Raw genomic sequence first — 14,435 nt, 5'->3', positions numbered from 1 at the left:
AATGATAGGAACTTTTAGAAATGGTGATCTCTATTCTGACTCCCAACGCAATTAATTATCTAGCCCTAAAACGTCTTATGAACCGAAGTAAAGTAATAGGCCAGGAACGAGAGCGTCATTATAATCCAGTGTACAGTGTTTATTCTCTGAGCACTGAAAATATTTTGATTTGCATTTGACAAATAAAGCATACTATAGAAGGAAACATTGTTCGTGAAAGTTGACGTTAAACTTCGGCCTCTATGCCTCATTCGATAAGATACAGGACTAGTAAGGAATAAGGAAAAAAGCAGGGGATAATACTATAACACTTCATTAGACCCCGCGTTGAACTATGAGAGCGCCGAATCGTAAAATTGAAAGATCGTCCTTAACAGCCAATCCGAAATTAGTGCAATATCCTACAGTGATGTAGGAAGATACCAGTGAGCACAATGGGAAAAAAATCGCATGCCGCTACTTAGGTATATCTTGAATACATCCTTGCAGGAAGTAATTCTTTGTCTTTCTGTTCTGCTCCAGTTTCGACTCAGGCGTCTTAGTGCGTCTCATCACGGATATCCGTCCAAGGCGACATCACATGTATAGCACATGGCAGCTCCAAGCCAGGGTATTAATATTCCAGCTAACAGACCGACACACAAAGAGACACACACAAGTATTTCTTCGGGTTTTAAAAATATCCAGCATAACAGAGTTCAGTTGTGTTGAACACGAACTCCCCGTGAATTCATAGGCCGATGTAGCTCATAAACACTGTGAGCAGGGACTCACGTCGCAAAACAGATGTATTCGGTGGTCATGTTATGTTTGGCTGCGATATTAGCTAGAATTTCTCTAAAATATCTCTAAGTCTACATCACAACTTGAGTATGGAAATTTACTGAAGAAACGTCCTGTATGGTATTGTGATTTTCCATCCATCATCTGTTAACATTAGAAGATAATGAATTCCTAATTATGACGTAACTGCCGACGTAACATTCTGGTTATGACCACAGTACAATACATTTCAGACGGAAATTGTATATCACAGTACTACTGCACGACAGATTGAAACCCAACGATACTTTCTAGGGTTAGTATTGTCCCTTGAGGGAGTGAATGTCGATGGGGTTTGGATTTGAGATCGAATTTATTGACTCCTTTAACACAAGAATCGTAACTACACTTAATTAAAGGGCCATTGCTAAACTCCATATTTTACAAATCACTACAGAACAAACTAAGTTTTCCAGCCTGCAGTGTCTTCACTAGTCGTTCCTGGTAACGGTTTGTGACAGTACAGATTCTTCAGCTTCCGCGTTCACGCCTCTCCCAGCTGGCCACCGTCTCACAGCTGAACGAGTCTTGAGTCTGAGTCTTATGTTGCGACAGACGGTCAGTCGGCCAGTCTGTCTCGCAATAAAGCACACATCTGGAGCTTACGAACAGATTTTTATTACTGTCAGACAGTTGCGGGTTTGTTGATGTGGGGCGTTCTCTCTGATGAGAGGATGGGTCTGTCGTTTACAATTGCTGCTGGTCCTCGCCAGTGCAGTCATTTTCGAGATCGAGTCCCGTGACTCGCGGTCATATTTTACTGTCTCAAATAGACTTCCCTTTCCGTTGCCTTCTACGACTCGCAGGGCTACGGTGGAGGTATTCGACCCCGTCTCCACATGGGATACCCAAGAGACTCAAGTCAAAGTCACATTGCGACTGACGGTCAGTCAGTCTGTTTGTCTTGGTGTCGAGCCCCGATTGGGGCTCATGACCAGATTTTTTTCTTATTTATATGAAAGTTACTGTCCTGTTCATTTGGGGCGCCCTCTCTGACGAGAGGTCGGGTCTGTCATTTGTCAGTCATAGTCAGTATTAGTAAGTCCACTGTCAGTATTTACATATATTTACACATTTAATCTTAATTCCTCTTTCTATGTGCAATATATACAAGGCCTCTGTCAATCCAGGCTCAGTACAGCAAATTTTGCCCTATGTCTAGTAGTAATCGCTACCACAGCAGTCTACCCAAGAGACTCCCTCAATTATTCTGGTTATATAGTCTCGGGGCGACCCCAACAGAAAACACAGTATCCTAATAATTCCTCTATTGTTACATAGACTTTTTTAACTCGCTGTTGCATAGAAACGGTAGTTCTATTGTTGTGTGAGTGTTCATTTCCGCGGGAACCTGCTTACCAAGCCGTTGTCTAGCAATAAAAGGTTCCAGCTTTTATGTATAGTGTGTCAATATTAAAGTGGTTTTAAAGAAATTGGATGAGAATATTAAGTGGACTCATCTGTCTCTGAATAGGGACCAGCGGTGGGCTATAATAACAGGAAAGGAACCCCCGAATATCATATAAGACTTGAATCTGATTAGGCGAGTGACTTTCACCTCCTCAAGGACACTTCCAGTGATATAACCCCTGTATGATTAAGGTATACTTGCGGAATGGCTAAAAGGACATATCTGAACTGTAACATGGAACCGCGGATAGGGAAGGAGTTGAAGTCTGTTTCAAAATAAAAATAGATATTCTTCTCAAGGAATTTGGTACATCAAGAACTATATTAAATATAGCTGACTGCATTGTCTAAATTCTTGCTAGTTCACTATCTCCATAATGTAACTGCGGTGGTGCGTCTATGGACTACCTAATCCTCTTTGAAGTAATTCTGGATAGAATGTATAACTGTTTCTATAACGCACAAAATTATTGCAATATTGCATTATTCTTATGTTAACTGACTATGCCATTTAGGGTTCAGGTCTTTGTTTGTGAAGAGCGAAGTGTCTTCAAGGGTGTGAAGCAGTTAAAGTAATGTCTTATAACATCTCCCAAAGGCAATAATTGCGTATGTTGGATTGGTGTCATGTTTATGATTCAGAAGAGTGTGACGTGACTCCGTAAAACATGATACATTATTTCTTACGTTTTCTACGAATATACTGCCGATAGTTTTTAGTTTAAACATAAAAAAAATTGCCATTTGATTCTTGCTGGTTTACGTGGTTTAAATTTTTACACTGAAGATGGAGGTGGAATGTTCCTCCGAAACGTTGGTAACCTTTATCAGACTACTGTGTATCATATCGTAGGAGATAGTACTCGTCATAGTGATCTGTATGAGAGCCCCAAACCCATCATACATATTTGTGGTTTACTTTGTGATATCAGCAACTCAGAACAAAGCCGAACATTGGGAATAATAAGAAACTGCAGTAGAAATGAAATGAAGATTCGTACCCTACTTTCAGGTATTACCCTAGAATGTGCCTAGAAGGGCAGAAGGGAAAAACGAAAACCGTCAGGCCGGATAGCCCGTGTCCAGGGCGAGATTCAAAGTGGTCATCAACAAAATATAAGTCGGAACAATTATCATTCGGGCCACATTCGGCCATTTAGCGTTCAATAACAGCTCCCGCGACTGTGGATAATGCCAGTGTTCGTACGGACAGGGTGAGGAAGCTCATGGGACATGGCAAAATACAGCGTGTTCGAAAAATGACTCTGAAACTGACAGTCTCCAGAGAACAAACGAAACGCGTTTCAGTAGAGCTCCACGTTCAATGTTCGCTGTAGCAGAGGCGGTAACAACTGTATTCATGCGACGCTCCTTGTTGTTATGCAACCCCGGAATGTGATTTCTGTGCAATCCCGTGCTAACTGAAGGTGTCAATTGCTCGCGCAAGACATAGGAGCATGCGGTAACTTGACAAGATCAGACTGTGAGAGCTTCATGTACGGCACCACAAGCGATAAATGGGGTATAACAATGGAGATTTGTCAGTCCTCTGATAAGATCGAGTGCCTTCTACACTGATGCCAATACATAGGCCTATATATCAAAATGATTTGTAATAGCTAAGTGAAGGCTCAGACTAATATTGCAATGAACTGCCGACCGTTTGCAAGCTGCACGAACGTAATATTATATAAAAGTAAAAGTAAAGGTATCCCTGTGACAGGCTGTGGAGGCCCATAGCGTTGTGAGATGTTGAGGTTCCCACATTTTCTCTAGACAGTCGACTCATAGATGGCGGCAAGGTTGTCAGATCTACGCGCTGACCGGCCACTACCCCCAAGAATATTTCTGGTGCTCATTTCTGTTAGAGGCTGAGTCGACCCTATGGCCATAGTGCGGCTCGAAGGATTAGGTCAATAGAAAAAAATCCAATGATCTCATCGGAACTCGAACCCGTGACCTTCCGGTTTGTAGCACAGTGCCTCTACCAACTACGCTACCATATAAAACATATGTTATATATATATATATCAGCTTTAATATTTGGACATAAATTCCCCGATTTCATCTATATGGATATCTTCTATAAATGCTTTGAAGCAAATCTTCCATACTTTAGTAATCCATTTACGTTGCATGAAGAAGAGTAACAACATTCAATGTGTATCAATTTTATCGACATTGTATCTACTCCTCTGCTATTCAAAGCTATAAAAAGCCACAGTTTTGCCTGTCGTTTTGTATGACTGTGCATTTGTTCTGTCATATTAAGAGAAGGACATAATCTGAGGGTGTTTGAGGAAAGGGTACTCAGAAGGAGATCTGGGCCTATGAAGAAGGAAGTAACAAGTTGCTTACAGAAACTGTAGAATGAGAGGCCTCATAACTTGTGCCCCTCGCCAAGTGATACTGGAATGGTAGAATCAAGATGGATACGATATGGACTACGTAGCCGAAGGAAGAGGAAGTGTACACAAAACTTTAGTAGAAAAACGTCTGGGAAATGAATGCACTTGAAAAAACGTAGCCCTCAAGCGGAATATATAATATTATTGTTTTAGCGTCCTGTTGCACCGATTCGTATCCATAGTGTGTACATATTAATCGCATTTTAGTGCATACAATTCCACTTGTCACTTCACACTACATGTTTAGGCATCATTCTGCCATCCTCAGGTGTATTAATCATGTTAAACCATTGCACGATTTATAAAATGATATAAAAGGTGTGTTCGTCGTTGTTCAATAATAAAATTTATACATTAAAACTTGTTAAGATCTATCATCTTACATGTTGCATATCAAACTCGTGTGTAATGCCATTCATACAGCGCACGCAGCCACATCATAAGACACTGTATATACACAATTAAAACATAAGAACGACGACTCCTACTCTGTTTTCTTGCTTAGCTTATTCTCCCACACTGAAGATGGGGGCGATGTGTTCCTCTGAAACGTCGTTTGACTTTCAACTGATTATACGGCGTCATATCCCAACAGATAGGAACCTTCATATCCCAGACACGTTTAGCAGTCTCCAGGATGAAAATTATGGGGCGACAAGGGGGTAGAGAGAAAAGGAGAAATTTTGTTCTTGCGTTAAATTAAAAAACAGTCTAATATGCTCCAAAATGTTAGACTCAATTTGATAATTTTAAATTATACACTAATAAATAAACACAATCATAATGATGTCGTACTCCTAATATGTCTGAGAGTCATTTTATTTAGAGAACAAGAACGTTGGAATACAAAGTAAGTAAGTAAAGCTATCCATGTACCAGGCTGTGAAGGCCCGTAGGGTTGTGAGACGTTGAAGGTCCCATATTATCCAGACAACCGGCTCAAAGATGGCGGTAAGGTTGTAAGCCCTACGCGCCGCCCTCGCTTTACTCCACAGGAAAATCATTAATTAATTCCTGGTACTCATTTCTGTCGGAGGCTGAGTGCGGCCATAGTGCGGCTGGAAGGATTAGGTCAACTGAAAAAATCCAATGACCTCATCGGGACTGGAATCCGCGACCTTCCGGCTTGTAGCATAGCGCCTCAACCACTATGCTACCGCGCGCCCCTGTTGGAATACAAAACCGACCCAAAATATCCGGGCACATATACAAGTTCTATCCTCCTTTTATGCCCGAATTTACAAAGGGGATTATTTTTCCTCTGGAGACAAAACAATCCGGAGGTAAACTACTCTCCCAATCGGATCTCCGGGGGGGGGGGGGGGGAAGAAGACTTAAGAAGATGCTGGATGACTTTGGGGACAGAAGAGGATATTCTCATTTGAAGGAGAAAGCTCTAGATCGCATTAAGTGGAGGAACTGTGGACCTGTCGTCTGACAGATTACTTATGATGATAAAGCAAATTATCATTAGAGTTTCCTTCAAACAAGTGAAGTGCTGGAAAAAATATTGTGTCTAGAAGTGGAACAAATATAGATCTAAAACTTTAACTTCACTACTAACCTATGAGCCGATTGTCTAGAAAATATGGGAACCTCAACATCTCACAACCCTATGGGCCTCCACGATCTGTTACAGGGATACTTTTACTTACTTTTTACTTACTACCTTAACCCTCTCGACCAAATTCAGGGTATGTTTTTGGCCGGTCGCATTCATCACTCATTTGTTTTTCTTTCTTCCATAATTCCACTAGAAGCAAGGTAGCGAGGTATAGCCCAACGAACTGGTAGTGGGACTTAACAAAATAAAAGACACCAAATTTATTGCAATTTTGCCTCATAATATACGACGTACATGTTCATTGTCACTGTTCCTTCATTTATGTCTGCCTGCAATACATGTAAAATCAACGACTGTATGCTTCCCATTTCGTTTTGAATTTGTTTCTCCTCATATCCGAGCGTGAAGTCGACCCGAAAACAAAATTTCCCCAAGACTGAGAGAATCTGATCGAGAAACAATACCCAAGTTTATGGAATTGAACGGCAGCGAAAGAACATTGTTTGTGTTTACTTGTTCTCCCGTCAGAGGCAGCACTGTACACGAGTATAATCATGCTAGCGAAAAGCTTACATCTGATAACAACCATGCAATTTTCTTCTATGTCGACTTCTTTCTATTCTCCTTCTTCTACGTTCTTTCATGCACTTCAGGGCGTCTTTTTCCATGTTCTCCGTCACTTTTCAACAATTTATATCGCTCCTCCATGCTATTCCAGTCTCTCGGCAACAGTCATTAAATATATTCTTCATAACAAATGTTGTTACGGTTCTCTGTACTGTTTCATCCCTTCCTTTCCTTGCTCCAATTACGGAAGAAATCCTCTTGTTTCCTTTTTGCATCTTTCATCGTGCTTTCGTCGATGTACGCTAAATATTCGACAATTATTTTAACTTTTAAGGAATTTACGTCTAGTTGTCTACTTTCTCCTTTCTCTGTGTTCCTTTTTGGTGCTTCTCTGAACAATATTTTGCCGGAACACGCAGGCATATGCTGCTGGTGGATTAGCCCTTTGGCTAATATTTAATAATTATCCAAGCCGTATGGAACCACCTTGACAAAATTTAATAACGAATTATGAACCATGTACATTGTGTAATTCTGTATATTTAAATATACACTCTATGCATTGTTTTATTTCATTTAAAGATATTTAAGTAAAGTAAAGTAAGGTTAATTCTGCTTACTAATGCGATCGTACTCCTGGCTAGTTGGCAGCACAGCCCTGGAAATATGTAACTGCGTTTATCTGCTTTTACCTAACCCCTTATTTTACCCTGTTTCATCTTGTTGTTCCTAATTTATCAACCATCTCTTTTATTCTTTTCTGTTTCTTTCTTAGCTACTTACCGTCTATGTGTCCTAAATTGTTTCGTCTTCTTTCTGTTCCTATTTCTGCCTCTTTCGAACCCAATTTCGAGATGTGTCAACGCCATGTCCACGAGCGGCGACTGCAGTCTTACTGCAGAAACTTAGTTTTCTGAACTGCTTCAATCTATCCCGCAGCAGACTGAGGGCACATGTCGTGAGCGTCATTTTCTTCATATATCTGAGAATTCTCTGCACTGAAGATGCACGCCACACGTGAGGTCATTGCTTCAGTTCAGTAGCTAAGAGGATCACCACTGTACCTCTCACTTATAGTTCACAGATTCTGATGTATTTCTTGTTGCTAAACGTCCGTGTCTTTAGAAAAGTGGCCTTGCTGCTGTTGACTCGGCACATAAATAATAAAGAATTGAATTATTATAATTTTTGTTTGTTTACTTGGCTTCATTATTGATTTATGTCAATGAAATTATTATTATTTGTTTGTTTATTTGTTTACTTGTCTGCATTACTGTGTTTTCCTCCAGTGCTTGCCTCTAATTTGTCTTTGACTTTATGTTGTGTTTGTCCATAATGTAATTACTTGTATCTACACTGTGCTGTGTCTGTAATTGGCTTCGCGGCTGTTGACTCGGCATATAAATAATAAAGAATTGAATCGAATTATTAAAATTCTTACATTGAATTTAAAAAGCTTATTTATTCTGCTCGAATTACATGTCCTGGTCCGAATTAACTCTGAGTCTTTTTTTGCAATTCTAACACAATACGAACCGCATATTTTCGATTTTATTTCTCTGTTTTCGAAAATTGCACGAGACTAAACCATAATTCAACGTTAAGATAGCTAATAAATCTATAAAAACTCAAATAGGTCTAAATATTTTGAAAAGAGAATAACAAATAAAGATCACATTCAAGGTGAATTTATAGTGCAGTGTATATTTAGGAATCCTTACTACTGTGAAGTTCAAAATTTTATTTATCCATAAGCTTCAATAATTAAACAGAATATTTATAATATAGGACTGCTTCATGTGGAACTAAAAACTTGGTTTTCACACCAAATTAAGGACATGAACAGATTATTACGATTAAACGACGTACGAAGAACTAGAAGAGATATGTAACTGCCATGGGTGGGGGCTATATAAATGTTTTGTGACATGTATATCAATTGCTAGGCAACGACTCGGTGAACACATGCCTTTGGTAAACATGCGTCAAAAATATAGGTTGTTTTCTATGTGGTCCGCGCCGTGAGTGTTGCTAAGAAATGGTGCTGTAAACACGACTAAAAAGTACGGGACAACAGAAGACGTTTTGTTATCCACCGCGTGGTCCGTGCAAAGTAGTTATAAAGAAGTGGTCGGCATCGTAGAGCAGTACAGAACAAAGTCGGAAGTGAAGGGTCGACCTTCGAGACGCCAGCTTGCTGGGATATGAGCTCTGCAGCAGAGAAATTGAACTGAGTCGAGTCGAGTCTTCGGAATTGACAGCTGCAGAATACTCGCAATGGCAAGGAAGGAGTTCAGCTGTGCAAAGATTACATGTGTGATTTGAAGTGACAGTGAGACTGTTATAAATCCGTTGCCAGGATACGACTTATGAAGACTGCGGAACCTAGTACGTGTGTGTCGGTGATTTGTAAATTGTGTCGATCAGCGATAGCGCTGTATTACCTGTAGTCCCGAGTTGTGAATGCATAAGGTGGGATAAATAATATCACCAAATCCAGAACCCGTCTTATAAGTCACTCGTACCTTCAAATCGTGATAATATGTGTAATTTCAGTTGGAATGTGTTAGGTCAAGAGAGAGATTCAGGGGTAAATGCTAAGGTAATATTAAGGGAAAATACTGAGCGAAAGCTTGTAATTGATCGATTGAACGGGAAAACTCTTAATATACTCTGAAGGCTCTTATAAACATTCTGAACTGACTATCTTGTGACACAGGGTAGCTCATTTGACGCGTGACCCACTGTGGACACACTGGAAACCAACTGAAATAAAGACACCACACTAAGGATTGTCACCTGTGATCAAATTAGGTTTAAATTACAAGACCCGTACTGCGGTTGACACCATGGTGAAAGCCCTAAAGCAAATGGCGACAACCAAAGTGTTATAAAACACGAATTCATGCTCCGAGGTTCTCATGGTGGTCACTGTTCAGATTTGGTGTCCTCGGTTGTGATACCGTACAGTCCTGTAGGCAGATACCAACACATCTGATGCTCCCTCCAATCTTCGAGGTAGACGTGTATGGGGTGATTTTCAGGAGGGCGATCATTGTCTCGCGAGAAGGGGGCAGATGATGTAGACTGGTTGAGAAGTACAGGTAGAAAGGCTGTCGTTTTCAGAGTGAAATTTTTATAAGATCTTCCCGGGCTACCAGCCGTTTCAGTTAAAAATTAATGACGTTTCAGGTACCATCTCTGACACTTCTGATCAGGCTGATAATGGGAAGAGAGACGTTCCTGAAAGGTCGGAAAATTTTAAATAACGGGTTAGTCTGAAAATCACAAGGAAACTGTATCGGCTTCAGCAGCTTTCAATGGCTCACATCTTTACAGTGGCAGCTCGATTCGTCACAGAAGGGAGATGTCTTTAAGGTGCAGCCCCTTTTGCTTTCTTTCCTGTCACAGTGTACAAGTTCGTGCCCTGAAAACGGTTGTTTCCTTACCCACCGATCCCAGTGACTCAGATCCAACCTCATTCCCATGCCCCTCAGCTACGTCTGATTTACCCTCAGCCTGCTTAACCGAACCAGTTGTTCAACTTGCACACTTAACCCGGAAGCGGGAGGCTCAATGCTCTTCTGAACGTTCGGTGTCCGCCCACAAGGACACACCACACAGCCTTGAACACCTACATCTCAGGCGGGGAAGGATGTTCATACGCAGCTGCGAGGACTACTCGTGTCCTTGTCGTGGAAGGACATTTCCAAAAGAATATAAATACGTGTAGCTTAAAATGCGTAGAATTTTTCTCTACGGAAACCTAAGTGTGTCACCGTCAGTTAGTGATAGAGATCTTAAGTCATCATTAGAAAATTCATGCATTTGATTCATCAATCGCTCTACGGCCCTTTGTTGGGCCCTGGCTTCTTCTTCAGTTTCGTGATCTTCTTTACACCGACGGTAGGACTCCTTGGACGGGTGATCAGCCCGTCGCAAGGTTGGGACCTAAACGTAGTACAACACAAACACAGTATAAATGCATACACACACAAAACATCCATGCCTTTGAGTGGGGTTCGAACTTACGATACCAGCTTTCGAACGAACAAAAACAGTTCAAGATTTAGACCGCGTGGCCACTGTGGTTGGCCATTCGATAATTACTACATTAAATTTTCAATATTCTTCCAACATTCCTAGGCCTACGGGGAATAAAAATAGATTTGCGGAAATTTTCTTCTGTAAGAATACCTGCACAGAGTTATGATGCATCCTGGCTCGTAGAGTAGTTAGACTTCATACAAAAAAAGATAGGAATTTTGTTTTTCCGATCCTGAGCAGATCTTCGTATGGAATGGATACTTAAGTTAGTTAATTATTTAATTAACCATCACGCCATTAAAATATATGGAGGAATGGTGGTATAGTTTCACTTTTCCTGACCTTAGCAATACTTGGAGTTAAGAGTTCAGTTTTACGCCTCTGACACATTACCCGGGAAGAGACCCCCCACTGGATGGGCCTCAGACTCTGTCTGGGCGCCATGGAGAAAACAAAACTCTCTTTCCCCTGCCCGGAATATAACCCTAGTCTCCGTAATCACTGAGCTATCCTGACTACAATACGGAACTGATGCAGAAGATGATATAGTGCATATCAGTTCATCTCTCACTCAGGAGGCGCGGAGAGGGGGCGTTAGTTGTCAGGTCGCTGTACGCAGGCGCCGTTCTTTTCTAATATGAGAGAAAGAAATACACAGTATGTATAGTCATTTATGTACAGCACTAAATAAAGAAGCTATGGATTAACTGCGTTCAGTGGGTGGACAGCCGATCACAGTAGCCGGCCGGGCGAAAGCATGAGATGTCATCATCCCCTGGAGCACTAGTATCGTGGGTTCGAATCCCATTCACGGCATGGATGTCTGTGTTTATTATGTGTTTGTGTTAGGTAGCGGTCTTACAACGGACTGATCCCCAATCTAAACAGTCCTATCGACCCTCTTAAATTAAGAAAGTGAAGTGAAACGAAGCGTTTCACGGATGTCCTATGCTCCAAGTGGGAGCAATAGGAACAGAATAAGAAGAAGAAGAGAAGTGGGTAGATAGGTCTCGCACCGTACCGACGTGATTACCATAGGAAAGAGCCGTAGAGTACATGGCTCAAGAAAATGGAAGATGATGGCACAAGACGGTGAATTTATTATATGAAAGACAGGCGTTTACATGAACAGCACAGCCTGGAAACTGTTCAGTGCGAACAGTCTACTGCTGGACACCAAACGGATATAACCTTTACTCCAAACCATTAATATTTATCCACCGTCTGCAGTAAGGGTATTCTTCCCTTAAGAAGAAGGCTATCCAATGCTAGATGCATGTCAAAAGAGATTTTAGCCGTGGGCGCAAAAGGAAGGGAGGCAAAGAAGCCGTAGATTTTTTTTCGTAACTAAAATTGGAACAAAGAGTGGTTTGAAGCTTTGGGCGTAAGGGAAGGGAAGAAAGGATAAATGCAAAGTCAGGCAAAGCACAAAGCGAGGGGCGGAGTGCTTTGGTTCTGGGAGCCGCAACACCTGAGGCACAAGATTCGGGCACTGGCTACATATGCCACCCAATTTACATATTGTTTCGGAAATTCTCTCTCTCTGTGATCCTCTAATCGCTTTAGGCTTGTATATATTATATGCTTTCATATCTGTTATGGGAATGAAGCGGGGGGACGGGGGCAGGGAGTCAGAGGTCAGTTCATATCTGCAGAAATTTATACTTGTAGATGTTTATTACTGATTACGCACAATATGATGAGTTCGAGGTTCTCACAGAGGTGGCCGATTGTGTAGAAAATGTGGGAACCTCAACGTCTCACAACTCTATGGGCCTTCACGGCCTGGTACAGGGATAGCTTTACTTTTTTTTACTTTTATGTGAAGTCCAGTATGCTCTATGATGAAGGCCGCTTACGATGGAATATTTTTAGGGTTATTCGCAGGAGATAGCTTTAAAAGCCCTAAACAGCACTTCATTCCTTAACATGTAAAATCTAGCTATCCCTGTAACAGGCCGTGGAGGCCCACAAGGTTGTGAAACGTTGAGGGTCCCACATTATCCAGACAATCGGCTCGCAGATGGCGGTAAGGTTGTCAGCCTTATGCGCCGGTCGCCCTTTTCCCGCCAGGAAGATTCCTGGTACTCATTTCTGTTAGATGCTGAGTCGACCCCAGGCCCATAGTGCGGCTCGAAGAATTAGGTCAACTGAAAAATTCCATCTCATCAGGACTCGAACTCGTGGCCTTCCGGCTTGTAGCATAGTGCCTGAACCAACTACGCCACCGCTTGCTCCCTCTTTACATGTAGTACTGGAAGGGAACACGGAAGAATAGAGAGGGAAGTTAATAGTATGAAAGGATGTATAAATAACAGTATTCTCTATTGAATTTCAGCAGCTGTAGATTAGTTATACATAAACTGTCCTTTTTGTTTTCTATACAACCTGCAGGTCCGTATGTTCACTTCACAGTAACTTCTTTGTTTCTCAAGCGGTCAGTCGCTGGCTTCCCATCGCGGCGGCCCGGGTTCGATCCCGGGTCTGGTCAAGTGGGATTTGTGGTGGACAAAGTGGCGCTGGGGCAGGTTTTCTCCAAGTACTTCGGTTTCCCCTGCCAATCTTCATTCCACCAATTGCTCCACAATCACCCTCGCCTATCATCTGGGGCTGGTACAATTTGCCAGTAGTGGCCGCAGTGCAAGGGACTTAGTCCCACCCCACTAGCAATAAGAAAAACTTCTTTGTTTTAATCTCGAATTTCTAAGTGAACACAAATCGACTGTACCATCCCGTAAGTTAGTTTCGTCTCCCTTTAATTTGCTTCACTTAAATACAAAAGCTGTCCTAAGCCTATTTTGTCACTTATTTTAAGATTGTATTCTTAACTTTGGAAGACCGTATTCTTGTTACAAAACTTCGTACGACTTGGTGCGTCTTGAATATATGCCAAGGGGCCAGAGTTCTTGCAGAGTACACACCACAAGCAGTTTGTGGATTCATTGGCCCCGTAATTTCTTTTTGGACGTAATATTTTTATAGCTTTACGGACAATGAATCCTTGCATGGGTTGCTTGCCTCAGCTGCACATGTATTACTGCACCTAATAATTTTAACTGTAGCCACGTATATATAGAAATTGTCCCTGACAATCCGAGATGATAATTTACGTGAACTTTACAATTAAACATACTCAGAATTACTCGAGTTTTGGACTCTGTCCATCATCTGGCATTCTAGAAGCCAGAAAACACAACGTTTCGGAGAGTGGATCTGTTTTCGTCCATGGGTGAGGGGGAAAGACACCTACTCAGTTTGGTTTCTTAGACAGAGCAAAACTCAGTCACTGGACAATACTAGTCAGAGAAGTTGTGCTAGTTTCTAGAATACTGGGCGACTAACAAAGTCCAAAACTCCAGTAATTCTGAGGGTCATATACCACTATGTCAACACTTTAGTGTCTACAGTTACAAATAATTTTGTTTTAACGAAATGATTTCCTGTCTTTTTAGGTAAGCGAAATTAGATGTCCATCTTCCTTAACCACATTCTTCGTTCATTCTCTGGTGAGTTATATCCTATCAATTTTCAGGTCTAAGATCAACAGAAGTATTTTACACCCAGTACTAGAGTTTTAATTCCGTTCATTTGTGTAATCTCAAAAATAACTTCAGTTA

At 41.4% G+C, this 14,435-nt stretch overlaps 1 protein-coding gene across 4 annotated transcripts in view; it reads left to right on the top strand.

The window, feature by feature from the left end:
* LOC111875489 overlaps window positions 1–14,435 on the top strand; it is a 246,991-nt gene that overhangs the window by 52,908 nt on the left and 179,648 nt on the right. The window lies entirely within an intron of this gene.

The sequence above is a fragment of the Cryptotermes secundus genome, unplaced genomic scaffold (assembly GCF_002891405.2).
Source record: "Cryptotermes secundus unplaced genomic scaffold, Csec_1.0 scaffold736, whole genome shotgun sequence".
NCBI lineage: Eukaryota > Metazoa > Arthropoda > Insecta > Blattodea > Kalotermitidae > Cryptotermes > Cryptotermes secundus.
The sequence above is the reverse complement of the archived record's forward strand: the minus strand, read 5'-3'. Positions and strand labels throughout refer to the sequence as shown.